We start from the raw sequence: 21263 nt of genomic DNA on the forward strand, positions 1-21263 counted from the left end.
AACTAATGATCTCCCCCTCTGAAGCTGAGGTCTTCCAAAGGGCCCGTCACACTTCCTGTTCACCGGCTTTCCTTCAGTGCACACTCCTGCCCCCCAGTGCCTAACATGATCCCTTCAGCAACACTAAGAAACAAAAGGTTAAACAAAACAAACAGTTGAAAATACAGTGGCTTCTTAATGTGTTCACCCAAACAAAAAGGAACTAAAACTTCTCAACTAAATTTAAATATAAAGAAACTAAATATTTGAAAATGTGTTTTTGCTTCTTGCAGTTACCGCCTTTACATGTGTGGCCGTTGGTCTGGCCATCACATTGTGAGTGTTAGATATGTAATAAAAATAAATCTGGTAAGATTTGATAATTTTATCCATAACTAGTTTTATAAAAATTTACTGCAGAATTTCCAATTAATACATTTGGTGCATTTCTTTTATTTTTTTTTTTGCTGAGAATTTTTGAGTATATACACTGTATAGGTCCACTAGCACCTTCCTATGATGTCCTCTACTGTTTGACTTTGTGCTGTTTCGTGTTGTTCTCAATCATATGTAAGTCGCTTTGGATAAAAGCGTCTGCTAAATGACCTTAAAAGTATAAAAAGAACAACCGTTAACTATGAACATAATGTATAACTCGGATTTTGTAAGGAAAACAAGGTGATCTTATATTAAAACAGGACAGTTTATTGTTAAAATGTAAAACTTATTATGATATAACATGACAAGTATATTTAGTTTTATTTCCATATCTATTATTTTCATAATTTTTAGCAGACTGAGATAATGTCAAATTCCACCACTTGGGAAATAAATACTTTGTATAGTATTTTCTGAAGGAAATGATGATGAAATATGTGTCCTTACTGCAGAAACAAAACAAAATATTCCCGTCTTGTTCAGTAAATCATCAACAGCACAGATCATAAGTGTTTTCTGATATAAAATAAATACTCAGCAACATTAGACAGATTAACACCCAAGTTCAGCAGCTAAGTACTCACTCAGCAGATTCAGATTAGCTCTGCTGTGGGAATAATCATCACGATTACCATTGCAATATTTACTCATTCAACACACAAGCTGAGTTTCACACACTGTGAAGAGCTGAGCAGTGACTCCTTTTCCTGGCTGAGTCCTTGGCAGTGGTGCCACTCCACCCAGCGGTAATCAGTACGCTGTTTTATGCTGTTCAGTTTTGTGAGCAGGGTTTTTAACCCAAACAAACACAGCAGGGGGAATGCCAATGACGGAGAGGGAGATTGCAAACATGTGTGGCAGGAAACCGGCACGGAGCTTGAAGGAACGTCTTGTTCCTCTCCAGATTTAATTGGCAGAAAGACGTGCCAGATGTTGCAATCAGAGACTGAGTGTTCATTTGCAGGAAGAAAAAAAAAAGTTCACAGGAAAGGAAAAGTAAGCCAGCCAATAAGAGGCAGGATGGAGAAACAAGCTAATCCCAGTTATGTAACATGGAAGGGGCCCTGCAGAGATGAAACATACGTATACAGAGGCATCTACCTGTGAAGCTGCAGAGGCTTCTTTTACCAGCTCGTTTGCAGGCTCAGAAAATTATCTTGTGAGACCGGTCGAGTCAGGACTGACATTTTTTATCTTAGGTTTTTTGTGATGCACTTTTATAAATGTGGATATTTTCTAATCAAACTGACCAACAGTTTTAAGGCAGATTAAACAGATTTATTAAAAGCTTTCCATTGCTGCTACATGTCAGCATCCATGGAAGAACTTGAATCAAAGGTTAATTTCATTTTCATTTTTCTGATCAGTTTATATATTTCTTCTAAATCTTTGAGCAGTCTGTTTGTGCCATCATACATTTAATAAAGTTTATTTTTATTCAGTTATTTACATAGGAAAAATCTGTCTCTGGTTGATCAGCGTCTTTGCAAATAACTTCTGGATTCTTTTTCTTTTCTTTAAGTCTGCTTTGTTTTTTTATCTCTTTGTAGTTTTTTAAGTTTTTGTTGCTTAGGCCTTGTCCACACGTATCAGGGTATCTCACAAAACAAATATACTTTTCTCTCATTTGGCCTGTCATCCACACAAAATACTTCGTTTACATGTCTGCATTCAGAAATAGAAATCAGGGTTTTAGGTTTTGGAATGTCAGTGTCTGCTACACAAAACACCATGACGTCATGATGTGTGACGAATGTTATCAACAGCATGGACATCATCAAAACTGAGTTGGTGTTATCCATTGTCCAGGCGCTTTGTTTTTACACTGCTTTCAGTCCCGCTCCACATAGACGACCAAAGGCGAGGGACAAATTTTAGGATAGTTATTTTCTTTGTCTCCCATTAATTTTAACCTGAGAGTTTATGGTGCTCTTGACACTTGATAGTCTAGTCCTCTGCAGGGGGAATAAGAATCTAAGATTGGCCTGTTTATGTCTATATGTGTGAATATGTAGGTACATGCGTCTACATAGGCAAATGCGTATGGGTGTATATGCATATGTTTATGCAGATGTCTGTCTTTTCCTTCTTTCTCTTTCTATCTCTTTCTTTTTCTCTATCTCTACGAGGGGTTTTCTTTCTCTTTCCATTTATCGTTCTGTTACTCCTATCCTCTCTGGTCTGGTCCAACAGTAGAAACTCAAACATTTACACAAAATAAATAAAAAAATAAGATAAAAATCTAGAAAATCAGTAATGCTCCCCTTGGCAAAGTAAATTTGCTCAGCAGCACAGCATCCAGACCATCATTCTGCTTGCTTCAATGCTGGACAAGACAAAAAAAAAAGAAAGAAAAAAGTTATTTTCTTCCACCTAACGATATTGTGATTGGATAGGATTAGGGGCACTACTGCCAGCTAAAAGTTTGATGTGCTTATGAATGTGCCTAACAACGCGGCGATGCAAATCGGTGTGGATGTATTTGTTTTTGAAAAACCAGGTGGTGTGGACTCATGTTTTTTACTGGCTGAAGGGGGAGGAGATTCAGTTTTACAAATACCTGGCTATGTATGTACATGGTCTTTGTACTAAAAACAAAAAAAGGTTTTCAAGGTTTTATTTCAAACAATAGTAATTTTTATTTCCAGTGTAGTAATTTCAAGTCTATCTCTCTGGTGGCTTTTATTAAGACAGATTTCCAGTACAAACTTCTCCTGCTGGTGAGTAAAGTTGATAACATTGAAATGTCCTTAAGTCTGCCATTATGTTGTTTGTTTTACCAAAGAATGTTGAATAATAACCATTGGTATATTTGTGGCAAGAGCCTGTGGAAGTTTTATAAACCACAGACAATGCAAAACACACTTCAAGCTTAAATTACCATTTATTTCCATCGCCAGGATAGATGCCACATCTTATTTAGAATTTCTGACGCTAAAAACACATCAAGATGAAGCATATAGTCTATAATAGTTTTTCATTTTCTCTCATAGCAACAGTCTGGGCTCACAGCAATCTGGGTTACGTTTTAGTGTTTTTAACATTTAGCTTGATGCCATCTTGTAAAAATTTTGTCATTTTGTCAGTAATACTGGGAATTATCTGTTGCCTTAGAAGCTTTAATGGTAAATTGATCCCTATCTCCCAATAGAAAAGAAACCTTTTAAACACCCCTGGATCCAGATGGCAATCTGTTCTCCTCCACCGGTGACCTCTCAGTCACCTCGAGGTGCCACTTTAGGTGTCCAATCAGATTTCAGACATGACCTGGGCCATCCTGGTAACCCCGCTAGCTCCAGCTCTATTTGTAGATGTTTTAAACCATTTCAGACTTTTTTTTTTCTTCTTTCCAAAACCGTGATGGATTTTTCAACCTGTTGTTTGTCTTCTCCCCCTTTCACCTCCTCTAACAGAAGCCCTGGTGCAGAGCTGAGCTTTAGCCTGCTTGGCCTGTTTAGTAATCCTTCCACAGAGCGGCATTCTGTAGCACAAAAACAAGTGGAGCACATCACAGGGAGATTACACACATTTATGTATCAATCTAATATCTAAATCCCTGCATGAACATGTGGCAGTTGCTGCAAAGATACCGTCACTCTGCTGCGCAGACATAATAAGGTCAGCGATATGTTGCCTAAATACTGTCAGACGCCATGATGTCCTCCTCAGCAGCGCTCTCTTTGTGAGTCTCCTTTGATAAGCCCTGTTACTTCTTCACTGAAGACGGGGAAACTGAGGCACAGATGGCGTGAAAACTTCAGCCATGTGGTTTGCAAGGAGAACTAAACTGAAAACTTTACTATAAATTCCATTCTCATTTTGATAGACACACACTGGAACAATTGGGACATTCTTCTTCAACAACCTACAGGCACACACACACACACACACACACACACACACACACACACACACACACACACACACACACACACACACATACACACACACACATACACACACAAACACTCACTTTTCACAACTTAATTAATTCTGTGATACCCGGACCTGGGATGATTTATGTGGCAGATGCTCCTCTTAGCTGATGGTCTGATGTAAGGGTTTAAAGTAAAAGGTAACTTCACTAAATTTAATGCTTTCCTCATAAAACGAGCTTATCCCTTTAACTGTGATGAATAAACCTCCAGAGCAAGGAAAAACTCCATCCCCTGCCTGCTTTAGAGGGCCTGTTAACATAAGATATGGAGCTTCTCCCCCCCCCTTCTTCTCCAACTTTCTGTAGGCAGGCTGAGATAATCCCTCATGGATAGAAAATATCTGACCCAGTCACTGATTTCCGGAGTCCCTGCTGTGCCTCTATCACGGATTAGTGGAGCTGAATTGGAATAAAGAGGTGGGGAGGAGATGCAGCTGATTGGAAGAAGCCTCATCCAGGTGAAAGTGTGCACATTTACAGTTATGGTTTGGTTCATATCAAAATGCATGAAATTTCCACCTTGAAGTTCGTCTCATAATAAGGTCATTAGACCTGTGGACATGTCAGGAGGCTAAGCCTCTGCAAGGGGAGGCTGCAGTCTGATGTGCTGCTTCTATACACACAATATGCAGTTTGATATAAATAATATATTCATCCACCCCTGCTTATTAATAGAATTTGAAGGTGAGCTTTTTGAAATAGGAAGCGGTCGGCGCAAAAATTAAATTTCTGCTTCATTTCCAAGCAAACACACACAGAGTGAACAGTGTCACAGTCTTTATCTTCACAGGTCAGTTCATCTCACGCACGCTGACATGTAACCAACAATGACTATCACATGGCATCCAAGCTGTGTTATCTTTGTATCTTCTTCTGCAGTTTTGGGTTTAGTTTTAAACTAGTTAGTCTGACTTTCTTTATTATTTTGATTTCCTCTTCAGAATTTTTATTTGCTTTCTGTCCCAGAAAGTATGTTCAACTCCAAGTCTACAGTGTCTTAAACCATTAGGAAAAACCTCACAGATTGCTGAAATCATTATCCCATGGATTAATGCAATATAGAGAGCTACTGTTAAGGTCCATTTGTGCCCTTCACTAAAAAGAGAGAATTTTTCCATCTTCTGTGTCATTTACAAGCTAAATTTGGTCTGTTCTTTGGACCTTTAAGGACCCATACCCTGATGGCACAAACAGAGTAATACCACAGGAAACAATGGGGTACTGTTGAGCAGTATAGCTGCAGCCTGTCAAAAAACAAAGAAAATGAAGAAGAAGCCCCTTTTTTTTTTTAAAAGACTGCACAGACCACCTCCGTGAATGCTCTGCCATTTTTTAAAATTTTTTTTTATCTTTCTTTCTGAGAATGCACAAAATGACTTCCCTGTCATTATGTTTGATGCTGATGGAAAGCAATGTTGAAACTCAGAGGTGAACTCTAAATTCCTTACTGCACTCTGGTGAATATATTGCCAAGCAACCATGGCAACATAAAAGATACATGGATGTATTAGTGCAATGATATTATACCTATCTATGTAGGAAATAGGTATACTATTAGGTATGTTAGTATAAAGAGGCCTTTAGTTACACATTTAAAGATGACTTCTATGGACTTTTTCTGGATACCAGCAGATGATGTCTCCTCACCATCTTCTTTCTCTGACCGTGTTCAAAGAGATCAGTCTGCTGAGTATTAGGTGACAGCAAAATTGAAATGATTTAATGCTTTCTGGCCTCTCTTTTACTTCTTGGGTGGATAAAACAACAAAGGTTTGACAACAGCCTCCAGATTGAAATCTTATTATAAAGCAAGGAGAAACTTGTCCCAGAAAACTGGAACCGGAATTGTTTGGCGGTGACATCTTTCACATCATCTTGCACTTAAGTACTTACACCCAGTTTAACCCATGAAAAGCACAATGACACTTGCAGACCTCCATGTCATGTTTTTTGCTACTGTATGCTTTTAATTCATTTGGTTTGCTGAAGCAAAACATGGAAGAACATTTACGCCACCAGCAAAGATGCAGCAAAGACAGGTTATATGTGCCAGATCACTAGCATTTAGCATGCAACGCTTTTGTTGTTTTGTGTTTATAGGATGTAGGATGTTTTTAGGTTGCAGCCATAGACTAGATGGACGGAGCCTCCGTGATGTCACCTGTAGGTTTCTGAAGAGCTCAAGCTTGGTGGGTGGTTCCTACCATCAACATTTTTGGCATCGTCATGTGCGTCGTCTCTCCCAGAAAATACCAAAAATAAGCAAAGAGGTAGCGCTAAGAAGGAGACTGTGAGTATGTGGTAGATGATTGGCATCAGGCGATCTCCAACCTGCATGTAACTAAGTGCTAGCCGAGTGAACCCGGAGCTAACAGGAGCTAACCAGCTAACGGAGGTAAGCAGGTTAAAGCTAAGTCATCATGGTAACCAGCTAAAAACTGCGGTTGTTTTACATTCTTCCATCTTGAAGCAGGAGATCGGGTACCTATCAATCAAAGGGACACACCCCTAAATATGCTGAATTTTGATATGAAAAAATTTCCAAAAAGAGGAGTTAGAAAAAAATTAACTCCCCCCACAATTGTCATAAAGATGGACCTGACCTATTAACCCTTTCATGCATAGTGGCCATATAGTGGACACCTATTTACAAATTTTTGTCTTGAACGTTCATGAATGAGGAGGGTATTTTTTAATAAACCACTTCAGTGGATGTTAGTGAGTCGTCCAATACATTTCCACTCACTGGAGGAAAAATAAATATATGATATAGTTAATGTAATTATGCCAGTTTGCCTTTTCGACAAATGGGAAAAGAAAATGATACAGCTATATTTTACACAAGATTTACATAATATAACTATGATTATACACTATTTTATTTTTTTCATTTAGAATAGATAAAAATAAATAATAAATCATAATAAATTCTAAAGATCACTAATAAACAAAAAAGTATCAGTGCATATGTCTGTAGAGGCAAAATATTGTATTTAAAAAAGTGTTGCATTGTGTTTTATTAGTTTGTGCATGAAAGGATTAACTGTTTGTTTGTACCAGGCTGTAAACATATTTATTTCTGCTGTGAAGTTGTCCTTTTTAACATGGGGTCTATGGGGATTTGCTCTGTTTTGGGGCCAGCTGTCTTGTATAAATGCATTTATTTTCAGAAATTCAAAAGGCAATTTTTGCATTTTACATGGAAATGTGGTGTAAACAAGGCCTAAAACTTGGATTACACAACAAAGACACAGCTGCATTAACAAAAACTACAACATATCTCTCTTATTTTAATCATTATAAGCACCTTTGTCCACAGTATTTGTGGTATTTTGTGATGGGATAAATTTTACCGATCTCCACCTTAATTAGTCATTTTGTTTATTTGAAGACTGTTTAATTTCTGTCTTTTTGTAATAATTTCTTTACAGTTATTTTGATTCTTTGTACACACTTTGCACCTCTTTAATGTTCTTACTGATTTTCATTTTAAAGTCTCCAGTTAGTTGGAGCCTGGCTATATAAATTATGTCTCTGCAGATTTCATGTGTCTTTAACGTTACCTCCCAGATCTCTGTAGCTGTTTTCAGTCTTGTTGCACTTGTTTTAAAATCCTCTCGTGTCTTGTATTGTTCTGATTATGATTCTTTCATAAGGACTGGTGGATGCAGCGGGAAGCTGTGCAGTAACCTCTAAAATCTCCTGCTGGACAGGATGCAGTTTGGCAGGCTGCTGCTGCGCATTCATCCATCTCCACTTAGTATTAAAGCTGAAGGTCAGCTTTCTGAAATAAGAAGTGGTCGGCCTCAAAATTCAATTTTGCTTCATTTCCAGGCTGCGACACAGATGTTAATACAGCTGGCTTATTTTACACGCTGCACATGGGCAGCTGCTGACATGTAAGATACCACCCATTATAAGACATTGTGCTGAACTTGAGCTGCATGTGCTGCTAACCAAATTAGTGAGAGATCATTGATCACCCACAGCCAGACACAGATGAGAGAATTAATTAGACAGCATGATCAGAGAGTGAATGAGGAAGGGAAAAATGTGGGAAAGACAGAAGTGACGATATTTGGGTGAGGAAATGAGTGGATCATAGTGTGTCTGTAGAGAGATCCACACAAACCGCCTGGATTTACAGCTTTTTGAAAGACGCCCACGGTCACACACTTCAGAGACTCACTGTTGCCAGTCAAGCTGAGTCAGTCATCCTCCAAGTATCTGCATGGTATGAGTTAAGTGTTATCTTGATATTGTGAGAATAGCTGAGTTGGATTTAATGTTAATCTTGTCAGAACTTATTATTTTTTTACAAAAAAAAATGCGTGATGTGTTAACTGTATGTTTCACATACTGGCAGACTTGATTTTATGTGACTTAAAGAAAATATCAAAAGGTGCCATGATTTTAATTGTACCTGTTGTGTTAGATGATTTTAATCCAGTCTAAGGAACAAACTGGTTGTAAGCCCTTCACTGGTTGTAAATAATCACATTTATATTCTGGTTTTTATTTAACTTTATACACTTCATGTAATTTAAATCCATCCGTGAGTCACTTCCCCCCCGTGTGAATATCTTCTGTCCATCTCCTGCAGCTCAGATTATAATTTGGCTTTTGTGTGAAAATGATTTTGTCAAACTGATAGATGCCAACGCAGGACTATTTGGAAACCAGGACTTTCACAGTTCAGTACAATTTAATAATATAACAGCGTGTGCTGCCTTCAGGAAATAGCCATTTGTCTACTTATGAATCCAACATGACAAAAACTTTGACTTTCTCCTGTATAGTCCACTTTTATGCACTACTTTTCAAAAGTCTAGAAATCATCACGTTTGTGGAACTTACCAACTTTTTATGTTAAATTCTTTTTGAGTTTTTATGAGGATGACAGTGTTACTTAAATATTCCAGCACAGTGTGTTTATCCATTTCCAAACATATTTCTTTATTAGCTCATGTTGCATTGATTCCTTTGTGGTCATCAATATGTAGCAGCCCAGGTTGCTGTGCCCAATACTGTCTTCAATTTCAGTTTCAGCTTTCGCTTCCTTTGTTCATGCCATTAGGTAAATTCGTTTTGCTGTTACATGAAATTCACAAGTACAAATTTAAAAACAAATCCCAAATAAATAGCACTAACTTTAGACCTATTTATCATTAGTGTAGTTTATGATTTTTATGATGATGAAGCAAGTGTGTTTCCGAACTAAGATGCAGGCGATCAATTCTGTTTCAATTAGATCAACTTGCTGCAGGAGCTGTGGATTCAGAACCTCGGACAGCAGAATTGTTTGTCATGTTCTGTGAGATGTGAGGTTTTTTTGTGGTTTTCAAAACATCTCTCCAACCATTATTCAGTTTTTTCATTTTTGTTGCAATCCACATTAAAAATAAAATTTTTAGAAAAATGAAGCGATACGATGATGGAGGGCAGTAATAAACAGATGATGCTGCCAGTCAAAGACATCTCCTTTATTTTACTGTGTGGTTTCTCTTAGATAAGTATTGTCCAGCTCATTTATTTAAGTTATATTTTATCTTGAAAGCCTGTGTTTGGTAAAGCAGAAAATGTGATTTATTTTGAGATACGTTGGGTTTTGTGATCATTTTGTTAATTCTTTTTCTGTTTTTTTTTTTTACAATACTTTTTGTTAAATGCTGTGACATGTTCTCCTTTGTTGTGTTTTGAACTATTTTTTCCACTTCTTTAAGCAGTTTCATAAGCTACCAGGATCTGTTCAACTAATGACAGAAAAAGAGCAGCCAACCGTAATTTTAAAACATGAAATTCAGTCAGTCTAGGAAATTTCAGAGGTAACATATGAAATGATGTTGGCTCTCATCATGAACATCAAGAGTAGACTTTCCAGCATCCAGTTAAAATCCTCCCAGTTTGAATCTAACAGCTTTTATGCCAGACAACATGAAACAGATACATCAGAACATCCTCTAAAGAAACTCTGATGCCACAAATAAGGTATGTGTGTGTGTGTGTGTGTGTGTGTGTGTGTGTGTGTGTGTGTGTGTGTGCCTCTACATGTGAGGAGCATAAAAACTGAACACTGCCTCTCCATGTTTAGTTCTGACATGGATTCTGAGATGTCGGATTAGTTCATAACAACACAGAAGATCCTGAACGCATTTTGGCCCTAAACCATTCAGTGCTTTACAAACTAACTTCAGGATTTTGAAGTCAGTTCTTGACAGAACTGTCTGAAGTCAGTGTATAAATCCAAGGACTGGAGTTATATGAGCCACTTTCTTGGTCTTAGTGAATACTCGAGCAGCAGTATTCTGGACAACTGCAGTTGATGTCTGATGGAGTTTGGGGACATGTAAGGACAGTGTTACAGTAGTCTAGTCCACTGAATTTTGAGTGGTCAAGCTGACTGGTATTTTATAGTACCAGTATAGTACCATAGTACTGACTGTGTACTATAAAGTACTATATACAGTAAGTAAAGATCAATTTACTATTTGTTGATGTTGTCTTCCTTTATGCTTATCCCTCTGAAGGGACAGGGGAGGCTCAAATAGTGGCCTTTCTGTGTGGAGTTTGCATGTTCTCCTGTATATGCATGGGTACTCTGGCTTCCTCACACCATCTAAAGATATTCATGTTAGGTTGATTAGTTGCTGTACATTTGCCAAGTGTGAGTAGTTGTGTTTCTCTTTGTGTTGGGCCAGCGAAGGACTGGCAACCTGTCCAGGGTGTACCCCACGTTTCGCCCAAAGACTGCTGGAACCCGCAACCCTTAATCAGACAAAGCGGTTTGGGGAATGAATCCTTATTTGGGCTTTTACACTAGAAAAAAAATATGCATAGTAAAGTACAATGCAAAAAATTAAAAATTATACATAAATATGTGCATATATACATACAAACACACACACACACATATGCACACATCAAAATATAAAAAAAATTAAAACACAAACAAAATTGTCACTTAAAATTTGTCAGAAGTAGTTATATTGTCAGTGCATACAAACAAACCCACACTTTTAACACCAACACAGAAAAATTACAGTACTAAAAGTGAGTACAGTCCTGGTTTGTCTTTGGCGAGGTCTTAAGGCTGGAAATAAACCTTTTAATATAGAGTTTGATCTGAATGTCTGTTGGGAGTGAGTGAGTTAGAACTCTTCACAGAGAAGGCTTGTCTGTCCAAAGCTAGTCCTGGTGTAAGGGAATTTACAATCATAATTTGTTACACTTCTGGTAACTCTGGTGTTGTTTTGTCTCTCTACAAATGTGCCTTGTGGCTAAGGTACTAAATACCAAATGCATTTGAAAATTAATTTAATAAACCCACATAACATGCATGTCTGTGGACAATGGGAGGGAGGCGGAGTATCCAGAGAGAACATAGGCATACACAGGGAAAGCATGCCAAATAAGCCTCCTCCCAGCTGAGGATTGAACGAGCTACCTTCTTGCAACCATGCAGCCATTATTTCCTTTTTTATGTAAATGTTAAATATATATATATTTTTAAATCGGATTTCTTAATAGAGAAACACAAAGACACTGTTGTAAAAAAAATTAGAACTGACTGACTTTGAATGAGCCACTGTTGAATTTCTGACATGCAGGTGAACAGTTTGTCTGCCGCCTGCTCAGATGCTATAGCAGATATGTATAGAACAGCATCGTCCGCATAGAGCTGACAGCTGACACCTGAGCGGTGCAGAGGTAGGCCATATCATTTATAAACAGACTGAACAGCAAAGGACCGAGAATCAAGCCTTGTGGAATACCCATTTTTATTTTGGACAGTGCAGATGTATGATGAACTTTAACACAATGCACTCTGGATTGAAGATAAAACATAAACCAGAGCACTGCCTCTGATGAAAAATTCTAATCTGCCATTTTAGTTTAAAGCAAAGCTTCTGGCTTTGTGGCTAGTTTTGAACTTTGTTGTTTGATGCCTAGTGCTCACTTTTAATTTTCCTTCTCTGACTCCAAAAACTAATATTTTGGTTTGTCTTTGGTAAACTGAGGGAAGATCTGGCACATCCAATCTTTAATTTGATCAATTCATTTGAGTTTGGGTCAGACTATAGTCTCCTGGTGAGATGGTTATGTAAATTTTTGTGTTATCAGCATGTAGATCTTGAACAGCAAAGTTCAACATCTACATGGCGGGAAAGAGTTCAGAGAATGGTGATGCTGTGATAATCTGGGTTGATCGGGACCAAAATGCAAAGAAAAAAAAATCTGCTAAAGTCCAGTGTTGCTTTTGCAGTTTTACAGCGCAGAGCATTTAACCAGAGAAAAGATGTGAGCTTTAACTCTTAGATTGATAATTCATGAGATGTATTTTTTATTAATTTACTATTTTAATGTAGGAGATACTACATATTTCAGCTCTAGGGTTCTGCTCTAATTTGCACCTCAGTAGATTTGCAGAGGTGTGTTTGATCTGACCATGACTGCAATATTCCCAGAATTCATCGAAACTTTGCTTCAAAGACAAAGATGCTTCAGGCTGCTCTGCTGATTTAAACTACATCAGAGAGCATTTCTGAGCAGCAAACTTTAGATTCTAAATTTAAGGAGTGAGTTTTAATGCTAAAGAATATCCAAACATGGAGAGATTATTTTATCTTTCATTACTTTGATGAGAAGAATTGAGCTTCCTTTTTCACGCTTCTAGTTCAAGTAAATACACCTATCCATGCTTCACGAAAAGAGACGAAATGAGGAGAAAACTGACTAATAATAATGTATACTTTTCCTGGTCTTTACACTTTAAAAAGCATCCTGTTAAAATAAATATCACATTCATCTTTTTATTGAAATAGTCAAGTAGTTTTGCAGCTTCCACATAACCAAGAACTTTTAGAGTGAAGGAAATCAAAATAGGTGCCATTCAGCTACCAGGCTATTGTCCATGTTAACATGAGTTTTAATTTTAATCCGAATAGATATGAAGTTCTCTTTAAAAAGACTAAAATGACCTTGTAAACACGCAATTCTGAACTGAATATGACCATTCCAAATTACACCTAAATCCAATGCAAGTGACTGCATTTTTCTGATGTTATGTTAAGAATTGATTAATTTCCCAGTCACGTATATGTTCATTTCACTTTAAATTGGTTGTTCTGCGCATACTCCCTTGTCTTGTTGCAGCAACACACATATTCTGTGCTGGCAGACACAGGATGGATATCAGAAGCAAGTGTTAGACTCAAATTGAGATTATTTATCTAATTTTAGTCTTAGAAGAAATGAATCTAATGAAATTGTTCATATTATGTGGTCTTCCATATTGTAGCAAAAAAGAAAAGAAGCAAGAACTGCAGTTTGCTTTCTCCCAGTCGATGTAAATACGTCACATCCACCTCCTGTCCAATCAGAAGCCTTCCCACATCCTGCCGGTTTTGAAAGTATCCCTTCTCTGATGCACATGGCTCACATTAATCGGATCCAACAGCTTATGAAGTTTTACATTGAGCTGCCATTTTGGGAGACAAAGTATTCTGTCTACAGCAGTAAAGCAGTGGACATTTTCTTTTTCATTTTTGTCTTAATTAGAATTTTTGATAAGTATTTAAACCTTTCACTGTGTTGTGTACTTGGCTGCAAGCAGCCGCAGCTCTGGGGATCGACACACTAAAGGACAGAAACTGTATGTAAGATAAACACGTCACAGAGAAAAGTCCCGCAAAAACTTTTCCAGCTGATGTGGTTTGGATCATGAACAAAACAGGTAAGGTGGCACATCTGAATATTAAAGTACAAAAGGTTATTTATTGCATACACAAAGTACAAGTAACAGATTTTTTATCTGGATAAGACTCATGTTCATATGAGAACATTACTTTTCTTGATAAAAATTGGGACTGTTTTACTCTGATGAACATGTCCGTTGTTTTGTCACACATTCAGTCAACACTGAAAATGATAAAGAAGGATTTAAGTGTGCTCCTGCTTTAAGATTCAGTAAAGATTTCATTGGTATATTTTATTGTTCCTGGAATAAAAAAAAAAAAAAAAACTCCAAATAAAAAAGTGAAAAAACATTCTCAAGGTTGGGTTATCAAATCAGTCCTGCAATTCGGAATCCAGTTTATCCCATTTTTTCTTAAGGTCTGTGCTTACAGTAAGCACCAATTTGCTTTTTTGAGTGTATGAAGTCAAGTCCTTAAAATAAACCATTTTCTTCAAAATCTTCCTGAGTTTCTTTGATGTTCCATCAAGATTCCCAGATATTTAAGAAACAATAAATACCATTGTTTTTCAAACCTAGCCACACTGTCAGACAGAAACAGGTCCATTTAAAAGACTCATGTTCACGTTCTCAGAATTGGGGAAACTAAACAACCACTCAATGTATAGATGGCTGAACACAGAAAATCAAACTCATAAAGTCACACCCCAAATCTTTTCCTTCACTTTAATAATGAAAGACTCACCTTTGAGGACCACAATGTTAAAAAACTTGGCAGGGAAGACAAGTAGTTTAAGTGTGTGTGAAAGAGTATAAATGTGTTAAAGATAATTTATTAATGTTAATGGACAATAGATAGAAATAATACACTTTTTATAATTGTTCGTTTATTTGGCTGACATATACATGTGTTCATAGCGATGTTTACGGCTGTCAAATTATCTAATAATTCTGAACCAGACTGCATCATTATGTTTCAGCAGAGAAATCTGTTCATTATTTGTTCAACCTGGTTGAGAAAATCTCTTTAGAGGAGAGAGAGCCTGTGAGGAAGAGAAGAGCAGGCATCAGACACAGTGACACTATTACACTTTGTCCACAGATCTCATCTGATCCCTCATTTCTCATGTTTTTTTTTTTTTTTTTTTTTTTTTTTTCCCCCTCAAATATAGTAGGAAATGCTTCACCACCTTCTGGGAGAGTAGATTTATTTTAATAAGAAAATACACTTTTTTGGCAGTATATAGTTTTTGTGCTCATTAATTCTGCTAACTCATTACATGGCTTTAGTGGTTTGATTTTCACATTCTAGGAAGCACAAAGATTTTTTGTCTCAGTCCACCTCTGAAAACATGACCAAGCAGTTGTTTTGATTGACTGCTATCCACACTACTACTTGAAAAGTTAAATGATCAACTTTTCACTTAAACATGGACTAGCAACCATAAGACTTAGGATCCAGAATTCCACCCAGCAGCTGGATATTTCAGACTGGACAGAATGAGTGGACTAGTCTGTGACGGCTTGTGTAGGAACACATCCTTCACAGCAGTCAAAGTTAAATGAAGTTGACCTCTGCTGTATGTTTACCTCTCTGCAAGTTAACTGCAGGAGCTGCAGAGTAAACTGATTGTTCTTTCAGAGGCAAGAGGAGCAGCGGCCTCAGTTCAGCCTCTGTAAAGTGATTACGCTCATTCACAAACATCCATCTCAGAACAGAGACACCAGGAGAGCAGGTCAGTCCTTTTTACCTGGGATAAACTCAATCTCACATCAGTGTATCCAATTATACAGCTTTGCCATCCTCATTCACAGCGAGGTCACCTTAACTCCTATCTCTTCCCTATCGAGCAGAGATTGAAAGGGGGATTTGATTGGATGATAGTGTTCGAGGTGGGTAGAGGTGGTGAATCTTGGAGGTGGGGGAATAGGGGCCAGAGGAGCGATGCCAGGTGAAGTGTGAAGCAAAAGGCAGCAATCAGGTGGTCAGCTGGGGGATGAGTCAGCAGAAGTCTTGTCTTGTTTCAGTCTGCTTTTTATTTGTCCCTTAAATCTGCTCAAGTTTGCAGGTTTATTGTTCATAAAGCCAATAAAAAAAACTCTCAGACAGGCATTACACAGTCCCCAAATTAAATAATTAAAACTCTATCAAGTAAAAACTAGAGCAAGCGACTGTCATTAACACAATGCAACAGTTCCCTTTGACAAGCAATGGCAAAGTCATTTTCCATGAAACATTTACTCTGCAACTGAAGGAGATCAAGGCAGAGACGATACTTACTGTTTGCATGGTAAAAAAAACAAAACAAAAAAACAACTCAAGAAATGTCTCAGTTAAGATACAAAGTACAATACTTTCTCATATTTTGGTCATGTAGCCAAATGTAATGAACAAATACACATTTATTGTGAATGTTTCTTTTTATCATAAGTAGAAGGGTTCAGGCTGTACTGAGAAGCTGTTGCCTCTCTATGGGGCAGCTGCTCAGCCAGTCGGGCTACACACTGCCCTAAATGTGTAGATTTTCAAAATAACAATTTTCAAAGCATACAGACTTAATACAGCTCCTCAACCTTTACACATTGCAAAACTTGGAAAAAACATGAATGAACACCTTGTACACCATGCCAACATGCATGCTCAGTAGACTCAGCATCATATTTTCTTTGTGTTAGCACCCTGCCTCAAGGCTGATGCAAACTGTGCAAAACATTTAGTGTTATTGGAAAACCACAAGTTTTCTCTTTGGTCCAGGATAACAGAAGACACAACATGAATGTACACACTACAGCAGTTCAGATAAAAATAAGAAGGCAAGTGATTCACACAAGGGCAACTCCTGCCCCTGGGTCCTGCTAAGTGTAAATCACTTTCGTTACAAGCCTCAGCCAAAAGCTTAAAATGTAAATGTCCTCATCATGGTGGCTGAACTTGGTGCCAGGCCTGTGGGGTCCTATCTGTCTGCAGGCCGAGGCAGCACCGAGGTGGAATTGGCAGGGAGCAGATGGGGGGGATGGAGCAGATCTTTCTGATGAGGCACAGAAAGAGGTTCACTGATTACACTAATTTAACAGATGAGCTTCATTTCAGTCTGTTGGATTTGTGGATGCAGTTCCACTTTTGCCTGAATGCTTTTGGCTCTTCACGTCTATGTGATTTTGACCTCAGTAGTTTTCATGCTGTTGTATATCATCACTAGACACCAGAGACACAGCAAATGATTTACAAGAGATCTGATTGTCTGGTATGAACAGACTGAATCCTGCCATACTCATTTTTAAGGTTCTTAAAGAAAAAAAAGACAACATGGAGCTTGAAACCAGCGAAAACCTTGAAAAACAATTAATACATAACCAGAAGGTTTACTTTCATTTGACATTTTATTTACTTAGGAAAATGAAATGAAATTAAACAAAAATATTTTACTAGTCAGTCAGTCAGCCAATCATTAGCTGTACTGCTTTTTCCAAATAAGGGTTACGGGGAAGCTGGACCCTATCCCAACAATCACTGGGCGATAGGCAGGGTATGCATTGGACAGGGTGGTACTGTAAGGTCAACAGAGGGTCAACACAGAGAGACAACCATTCACACTCACTCTTAAGGACAATTAAGAGTCACCAATTAACCTAACATGCATGTCTTTGGACAGTGGGAGAAAGCTGGAGTAGCCAAACAGAGCCATAGTGTGATGTCCCCAGACTGCATGCTGCTATTGGTCAGGGGCGCAGCCAATCAGAGGTCAGGGAGTGATATCACTGGAAGAGCGACGCCAACTCGCGAGTTGTTTACATTACATGACAAACAATGGCGCAACAAAAGTCTGTTCCGTTGTCCAACATTGAGGTGGAGACATTTCTTTGCTTAGTTGCTGAGGAAAGGATACAGAGGGAACTAGATGGAGCGACACGAAATGAAAAAAATCTATCAAGAGCTTTCGGACTCAATTTCTACGGAGTTTTCAGCAATGTCGAGAGAAGATGAAAAAGCTCTAAAGGCTATATCGGCAGATCAAGGACCACAATGGTCGGAGTGGATAAAACAGACTACACTAGAAGTGGTTCCAACAAATGGATACAATTTATGGTCAGTGACTGGCGAGTCGCAGATCTAGTAGCAGATTGCCTCTGGGTCCTGTGCTATTATAGAGCTTGTCGTGCACAACACTGATGTCACAGTGATTTCACACAAACCCCGCCCATTTTAGACCTGTTACTAAATCGTAATGGAAAAGAAACAAGTCCAAGCTGAGTTAAGTTGAGACAAGCTGATACTAATGGAAAAGAGGCATTTATGGCCAGGCAGCACTTGCCAGCAAACTTTTGAGGACAGCCATTTAATTTGTGTTGGACCAAAAAAAAAAAACCTTTAAAACTTGTAGGAGTGGAGCCACTAAGGACTAAAACTGGACCCCTGGACTCTTTAAAACATCTCCCCTTTGGCTTAATAGTGTGTGCCTTCAATTAAATTTTTCACCTGTTTTATTCTTTATTCCTAAACAAAGTAAACACAACTGCTTCTTATCAAAGATGATGGTCAAATTGTTAATTATACTAATGAAAAGTGCCACATAAAGAGGGAGAAAAAAAATCAAGAATGTGAATAATAATAGCAAGCTCCTGTCACCTGTACACACACCCAACCAAGTAAGACATAAATTCTCATGCTTGCACTTCAGTTTTGTTGATAATGGCTGATAGGGAACTTCCCATTTTAACTTTGAGTTGCAGGTGCAGTACATAAAACTTGGGCCAAGTTTTATCCTTCTATAGAACATAATTTGTTTACAGATTAAAATATATGAACTGTGTTCAGTTTAAATACGTCTCCAGGTTTTCAGTCAGACCCTAAACTTTTACTGTTTTGCTAATTTCCTTCTTCAAAAAGCAAAAAACCTGCTCCAACATAGTTTTGTCCTTTCTTCCCTAACTTTCAATGAGACGATGCAGGGAATGACTCACAGCTTCAGACGACATCTTTTAACTACGTTCTATAAAAGAACAGTGAAAGCAACTTTTTTCCCTCCCTGAGGGTGGGAAATAAGGGATGCATGCTCACTTTCTGTTCGGAGTCTTCAGTTACTGACCTAATTTTCAAGGAATGCGAGTGCTTTGTGGTTTCATCACATGCTCATACAAGGAAGGAGAGACAACCTGTTGATTGACAGGATGTACACAAAGTGGAGCAGTTTTAATCCATCACACAACCCCTGTCAGGCAAGCGTCTAGTTGTATCAAATTAAAGCTGCAGCAAGATGACTGTTTCCATCCATGAAAAGAAGAAACCGTCTTACAGCTGAGCCACGGAGACCTGATCTCAACAGCATGGAAAGGGAAGAGAAAGATGGTTATTCTTTGGAAAAGCCACAAGGGAAGAAAGAAGTGGCTACAGACTTTGAAAAGAATATAAAGATTGGTGCTGTCAGCTCTTTATAGTGCAGAACAACAATTACATGGTCATCATCTATTAATTAATTTTTTTATGTTTGAACCTTTTCTGTGGTGTGTTCATAGTTTCTGTTGGCTTTTACTAAGCAGCCAATATCTGAGAAAAGTAATGACAACAAGAAGGCAAAATCCCAAGCTGTTTGTGAAGAGTTTATTCAGATTATATGAACCAGTTAAATTCTGACAATCGATCTGAAACTGGTCGCTTCTGCTATGATAAAAGAAATATGTTTCCCTGCAGGAAAACTCTAAACAATGTGTGTGCAGCATTTCTTCGTTTAGCTGTTTACTAGTCAAGAGTATTTTCATCCATGAATGTGTGAGACTGTCTACTGTTGGTGGTGAGCAGATAGTTGGACACAGAATGACATATTTTGCTTTCCTATTTATTTTAGTGGGATTAGATCTGGGTAATGGGAATCAAACATTAGTTAAGGTACATTATTACTCCTGCCACCTGTAAAAGACTCAAAGACTTCTGCTGTTCTAATGTAGGAATAAACAGCAAATGTTCTCAAAGGATAAACTGTTTTTTTTTTTATGCCTGAGATGACTTATCTAAAGGAATATGATTATATGTTCAACAGCTCAAATGAGATTCCAACTTTTACAGTTTATGAGATGTGTTTAGCTTTAATGAGATTTTAGAGGATAAGCCTTAATAAATTTCTAAAAATTAACTCCCCCCCCCCCCCCCACACACACACACACTTACCCACTCTCACTCCTTTCACTCCTTTGTTTAAAAAAAGAGGAGTAAGTGGAGATGAAGGTACGTCTTCAGAGCCTTTTGATTAGCTAATAATCTGTAAGCACAAACTACTAAATTGGGTTAATAGGGTTGAGTTGAGAGGGGAAGCTTAGACCAATTTATTTAATAATATATTGCAGTACAGCATTCTACAGATGCCCTGGTAGTTTCCCATTCTCGTCATTAATCCATCCAGTGCATAACTGAGCCAAAAGTGGATACTCAAATGCAGCAAAACAAACCACAAGAAGTGGCATTTCTTTCACTGTTTAAAAAATTCTTAGTGGAAACATGACCGCAATCAGGAAATGTATGTAATGTATGTATTGTATTTGTTCATGTTTAGACTTTGTCAGTAGTTTGTTTAAATAGAAAATTATAAATGTATATTCTTTAAAAAAAAAAAAAAGTCCACATCAGACACCACATACTCATCTTTTCTCATCTTTTTGGGCAGATTGCTTAAACCTTACGTCTGAAGACCCATTGTATCATGTGAGAATCAAGTAGTTTACACAAATGACATCCAATCAGACCTTATCCTACTAAATCTTAATAAAGCTCATGGCTATCCCATTTTTTAAAAAATTATATGGAAATCATAATCCAGCCATAGATATGCTACAGCAAAATATGATTAAAGAAAAAACAATCTAAAAGAAGGAAAACAGCATTTTTAGACTTGGAAGAGAGGCATTTAGATCTCAGTTTTTGAGAATATTTCAGGTTCAGTTTAGGAACCTTTTTCAATGCAGAGATTTTTAGAGTGCATTTTTAAAAGGGCACTTTCATATTTAATGAGTATTAAAAAGGCATTAAGACTAAAATAAATGATGAATTAGACACCCCCCCCCCGCGCGCCAAAAAAAACAAAAAAAACCCCACTACCCATCCAGTCATGTGGATTGGGGGGTACTGTATCTGTGTCTTTATGCACACTTTGCTTTGATATTGAAAAAAATGCGGCAGATGAATACTTCCATGAAGGACATGCTCTAATATTGTAGCTACTCAAC

Source organism: Telmatherina bonti, assembly GCF_933228915.1.
Source record: "Telmatherina bonti genome assembly, chromosome: 20".
NCBI classification, from domain to species: Eukaryota; Metazoa; Chordata; class Actinopteri; order Atheriniformes; family Telmatherinidae; genus Telmatherina; species Telmatherina bonti.